Source organism: Mobula hypostoma, chromosome 29 (genome assembly GCF_963921235.1).
Source record: "Mobula hypostoma chromosome 29, sMobHyp1.1, whole genome shotgun sequence".
In the NCBI taxonomy this organism is placed as follows: Eukaryota; Metazoa; Chordata; class Chondrichthyes; order Myliobatiformes; family Myliobatidae; genus Mobula; species Mobula hypostoma.
The window spans coordinates 18,904,225-18,910,386 of NC_086125.1; the positions used below are offsets into that span (position 1 = coordinate 18,904,225).

Here is a 6,162-nt window from a genome sequence, read left to right on the forward strand (position 1 = left end):
TTTCACTCTACCCCCTCCCCCAGCTCCCTCATGGTTCCGCCTCCTTCTTCTACCACCCATTGTTTTCAGGGCTATGATGTCAATGCTTCCCCTCCCCCACTCCTTTGTCTTTCAAATTACTGGTCTTTCAACTGAAGCTACAAGCATTCTTCAAATCCTTCCCCATCTTTCATTCTTCAGTCCTGACGAAGGGTTCCGGCCCGAAACGTCGACTCATCATTTCTAACTGATGCTGCCCGACTTGCTGAGTTCATCCAGCGTACTGAAAGTGTTTCTCTAATCAAGAACTTAACAACCTCTGCCTTAAATGTACTGAATGATGGCCTTCACAGTCACCTGTGGCAACGAATACCACAGATTTACCACTCTCTGGCTAAAGATATTCCTCCTCATCTCCTCAACTCTGTTGTAAAAGGACACCTCTCTATACCAAGCCTGTGTCCTCTGGTCTTAGACTCCCCCACCATAGGAAACATCCTCTCCACGTCCACTCTATTGAGGCTTTTCAACATTCGAAGCATTTCAACGAGGTCATCCCTCCCTCATTCTTCAGGCCTAGAGCCATCAAATGCTCTTCATAGGACAGGCCTTTCAATCCTGGAATCATTTTTATGAACCTCCTTTGAACCCTCTCCAATGTCAGCACATCCTTTCTTAGATAAGGAGCCCAAAACTGCTCACAATACTCCAAGCGAGGCCTCACCAGTGCTTTATAAATTCTCAACATTACATCCTTGCTTATATACTCTAGCCCTCCTGAAATGTGAAATTGTGGAGAAGATCTGGGGTTTATTTATCTGATCTCCTCTTTGCAAAAGGGAAAGCTTCTAAAAAGGACTGAGGCTTTACCTGCACAAGACCAAGTGCTTGCTGTTCCGATTAAGGACCCCATCACCCAGGTCATGCCTTGTTCTCATTGCTAACATCAGGTTGTAAGTGCAGCAGCCTGAAGGCACACACTCAACGAACCAGGAACAGGTTCCTCCCCTCTGCCATCCAATTTCTGAATGAATGTTCAACCCATGAACACTAACTTTTTTACTTTGATTTTTGCACTACTTATTTAATTTAAATATTTAATATACTTACTCTAATTCAGTTTTTTTCTGTGTTACTATGTATTGTATGGTACTGCTGATGCAAAGGCAACAAATTTCACAACATATGCCATTGATATTAAACTTTATTGTGATCCGGATGTCTAACTGAGTCAAAGGCTCCACTTTCTCTCCAGTTGTCTCTTCAAGGATGGCTTCAGGTGTTGCTACATGGAACAAACAAATGCAAGGGGAGTGAGTGTGAAGGGGTAGAAATGGTTTTAGTCCAGGAGGTTGAAATGAGCATCAACATGAAGACAAAAATACTTTCAAGCACGTTTTTCAAAAGAATCAGTCCCAGTCCCCCATGCTCGCCTCAACTTACCTGTGGTCAGCTTCTCTCTGTGCTTCTGCGATCTTCTGACCTGATTCTTCAGATCTCCAACCTTGCACACGAAGATCACATCTGTGCCGAGACCCACACACCTGAGATTCCTGAGATGTAAGAGATTCTGCAGACGCTGGAAAGCTTGAGCAACGCACACAAAATGGTCAAGGAATTCAGCAAGTCAGGCAGCACCTACAGAGAGGGACAAACAGTCGACGTTTCAGGCTGAGACCTTTCATCAGGGCTGGAAAGGAAGAGGCAGAAGCTGAAATAAGAAGGCGGTGGAGAGGAAGGAGTACAAGTTGGCAGGTGATAGGTGAGATCAGGTGAGGGGAAGGTGGGCGGTTGGGGGAGGAGTGATGAAGTAAGAAGCTAAGAAGGTGATAAGTAGAAGAGGTGAAGAAGAAGGAAACTGGTAAGAAAGGACAGTGTGACCCATTGAATAAAGGACAGGAGGTGAAGAACCAGAGGGAGGTGATGGGCAGGTCATGAGGATGGGTAAGGAGAAGAGAAGGGGTGAGAGGAGTACTCATTATCCAACCCACTACTAACTCAGTTAATCAATGAGTAAAAGCTAAAATTTTCATCTATGTGCCTCCATATATTTTTTAACTGAGGTTTCAAAAGGTGAGACCACTAAGCATGCTCCTCAAAAGCCTTTACATTATAGTCAAGGCCCGTCCTATTCTTATTGGACTGTTCAGAGGTCTCACTGAGTTTCTGAGAACTCAACAGGACAGTTGCTGAGGCTCGTTCAATTTTGTCATTCAGCCATACATGAATACCAATGAATACAACCAAATGGATCAGTGTTACTCCAGAACCAAGGTGCAAAACAATACCAACAGAGCACAAGGCAAACATAGCACATATAAGACAGCAGTAAAATACAGTCAAACAACAAAAATATTTAATCCAAGTCCCCGAGTCCATGAATATTGCAGCAGTCTGCAGCTGAACACAATATGGCCTGTCTTCTGACGAGCAAACACTGAGGGCAGCACCAACTCCAACATGGATGCAACACCACACCCCCTCCGGCAATCTGGTGAAGTGCACCAGCTCTCCTGGGTGGCAATTATCAGACAACACCGCTGCCTGAGGCCTTGACCTCACTCCGACCAAGGCCACCAGTGAATCAGACCTGCAGCGTTCCACATTGACAACGTCCAACAAGGTCCTGTGATCACAAGAGGTTCTGTGGTAGATGGAAGGGCTGCAATACCAGGTTGGGAAAACAAGAGTTAATTGGGGGTCAGCAGGACGAGGGGTAACAATTCAGAAACTACTTCTTCCCTCTGTTTCTTTCTTTCTTTCATAATTCTTTCATATTTCTTTCTTTCATAATTTATAGTAATTTAATATATTTGCACTGTATCACTGCTGCAAAACAACAAATTTCACATCATATAAGACAGAAATAACAAACCTGATTCTGATTCTGAACATACATGTGGATCCTGGTAGAAAGAATTCACCACCTCCCACCCTACCCTGTCAAGTTCCTCTCAGTGGGCCCAATACTGACCTCAAACCCTACAGAACCGGTGTAGAAGTGAGTCATCCTCTACCCCAAAGGAATACTGAAGAAGAATCTCCCACGTGGGGAGCAGAGCCTTGGATCTTTGAAGGGAAGGTGGAGTCTTGAAAGAGGTAAACCAAAAGCAGGGGCAAGATATTCACAGCAGATGAGCTAAAGCATGTATAGGGTGATTCTGTTGAAAGATGAGCTTGAAGATATCACAAACAAGAGAAAATCTGCAGATGTTGGAAATCCGAAATGCCGAAGGAACTCAACAGGGCCTGGCAGCATCTACGGAAAAAAGTACAATCGACGTTTCGGACCGAAACTTCCAGTCCTGCTGAAGGGTCTCGGCATGAAACATCGACTGTACTCTTCCATAGATGTTGCCTGGCCCGCTGGGCATGAAGATATTTTAGGTTCTGCGGTACTTGGATGTTCTGCTGAGCTTCCTCTATTAGACAACCAACATCTCTTCAAACACACTCAACTTCTGTACAATTTAACACCCAATATCACTGTGTGAAGGAACAGTGAGTGAGAAAACAGGCCGGAGGGAATTGACTCAGGGGTATGGGCTCACTTAAAGAGGAACAGATATCCCTTCTCAAACATTTGTTATTCTTTTGAATTCTTTCCTAAAAAGGAATGTGGATTCTCGGTTGTTGATTTTTAGCCACTTAGAGCCACTTGGCTTATTAGGTAATAGGGTCACATGATCAGACATGAGTATCAGGCTCACAGACCTAATCCTGTTTATATCCGAGCCCATAAATATATAAACAAGAGGAAGCCACTGAGCCCCTCAGTCCTAGCTCATAATTTAACATCATTTTGGCTCTTCTGACATTTCTATCTACCCAAATTTCCTCATTGTTTTCCTACAATTTGTAGGGACCATTCAGCCCATAAATTGATGCTATCTCTCAGAGATTTCCCATTCACCCTATTCCCCGACACTTCCCTGTAATCTACACACCATCAACACCCATCCCCACCTCCCTACCCTGTGATAAACTTTTTGTCCCCTTGCTTATCAATAATTTATTTATCTTTTCTCTAACACTATCCAAAGTCACTACTGCTACAGTCCTTTGAGGAACAGAGTTTAATAAAAATAAAATGTCATTTTAACTCTATCTTCAATGAGTAATCCCTTACTTTAAACAGTGACTCATGGTTCTGCATTCTCTCAAGTTCAAAGGTCAAAGTGAATTTACTATCAAAGTGCGCATATACCACCATATACAACCCAGAAATTAATTTTCTTGCAGGCATACTCAATAAATCCATAATAAAATAACAACTATAATAGGATCAATGAAAATCACACCAACTTCAGCATTCAACCAGTGTGCAAATACAAAAATAAAGAAATAAAAATAATTTATAAATAAGCAATAAGTATCAAGAACATGAGATGAAAAGTGCTTGAAAGTGAGTCTGTAGGCTGTGGAGCATTTCAGTGATGGGGCAAGTGAATTTGAGTGAAGTTATCCCCTTTGGTTCCAGGTTGAGGGGTAACAACAGTTCCTGAAACTAATGAATGAGCGACAGCAGGAGTAGACCATGAACATGCATTAGGTGGCCGCCTTAGTAGGTACGTGCCTAGCCTGTCCTAAAGACTAGGTTTCTATTTCTTACAGCTCATGTTGCTGCCTCACAGTTCCAGGGTCCCAGGTTCAAACCTGGCCTTGGGTACTGTCTGTGTGGAGTTTGCATGCTTTCCCTGAGACCATGTAAAGTGGTCTAGTTCCCTCCCACATCCCAAAGATGTTCTGCAACTTTAACAGGGTGTTATCAGTTAATCCATGTTGAGGTAAGTGTCAAACAAATCAAAGGGAAGCGATGGGCATGTCTGCAAGAATATGATGGCGGGGATACAGGGAACTGGTACTGATGAAATAGCTCAGTATAATCCCAAAGGGCTATTGTGATTACTAAATGTCCTTAACGTACATCAGATTATGCATTAACAATAATTTACTGCAGCATTTGTTCTTCAACGCAGTAGCATAATTTTTAACACAACGCTTTACTGCACCAGGGATCACCAATTCCCAGTGCTGTCTGTAAGGAGCTTGTACTTTCTCCCCATTTCCTCTGGGTGCTCCAATTTCCTCCTGTATTCCAAAGATTTATGGTTAGCGTTAGGGTGACTGAACCGTGGGCATGTTATGTTGGCAGAGGAAGCGTGCCGACTCTTATGGGCTGCCCCTGCACAATCCTCTGACTGTTTTGGATGTTGACACAAAGAGATGCATTTCATTGTATGTTTCGATATACATGCATCAAGTAAAGCTAACCTTTTATTTTGTGTCCCATGTAGTTCCAAGTAGGACAGGCACAAAAGAGCTTTGAATAAGCTCCCTAGGGTGTGGATGGAAAGTGGGACTATAATACCAGCATTTTATTTGAATATTCAAGATTTTCACACATTTAACATCGTTAAGCAGAAGGTACAAGCTAACTTTATGCCAGGTGCCAAAGAGGGGAAGGAGCTCAGCAAAGTACGTTCAGAGCTGAGGTCCAGAGGAGCTGGAGATACAGCTGCTACAGAGAATGGGGAGGGACATCTTGAGATGAAGAAATGCAGAAAACTTGGAAGGTGGACAAGATTACAGAATTAAGACACAAGGGACTACAAAGATGCTATCTGACTTGGTGAACTCATCCAGGATTGTGCATGTGTGTGTGTGTGTGTTGCAACATGCAGTTAACAATATGCATGAGGAACATAGTGGATGGAGCAGCTTCTGTTGGGAGAGGCAGGGTAAAGGAATTATCAATGTTTCAGGTTAAAATCCTGCATCAGGATTGAGAGTAAAGAGGGATAATGGCAGGTATAAAGAGAGGGGGAGTGGTGATACAGGAGACAAAGAGGATTGGTGGACTGATGTGGGGTGAAGTTAGATAGATCGATTGATAGATAGATAGATTCGCTTTATTTGTCACATATCAAAACATACAGTGAATTGCATCATTTGTGTCAAATCAAATCAGTAAGGGTTGTGCTGGACAGCCCACGAGTGTCACCAAGCTTCTAGTGCCACAAAGCATGCCCATAGTTTATTAACCCTAACTTGTACATCTTTGAAATGTCGGGGGAAACTAGAGCACCTGGAGGAAACTTGTGTGGTAACAAGGAACTCTGCAGGTCAGGCAGCATCTATGGAAAGGACTAAACAGTTGCCATTTTGAGCAGAAACCCTTCC

The 6,162-nt window shown here is 43.2% G+C and overlaps 1 long non-coding RNA gene across 1 annotated transcript in view; it reads right to left on the bottom strand.

Annotated features, from left to right (window-relative positions):
* Nucleotides 1–1,111: 1,111 nt before the first annotated feature.
* LOC134339344 (uncharacterized) overlaps nt 1,112–6,162 on the bottom strand; it is a 69,588-nt gene continuing 64,537 nt past the window's right edge. The window contains exons 3-4 of the long non-coding RNA XR_010016378.1: nt 1,423–1,617; nt 1,112–1,264 (exon numbers count right to left, since the gene is read on the bottom strand). This is a non-coding gene — a long non-coding RNA (uncharacterized LOC134339344). The remainder of the gene's footprint in view (nt 1,265–1,422; nt 1,618–6,162) is intronic.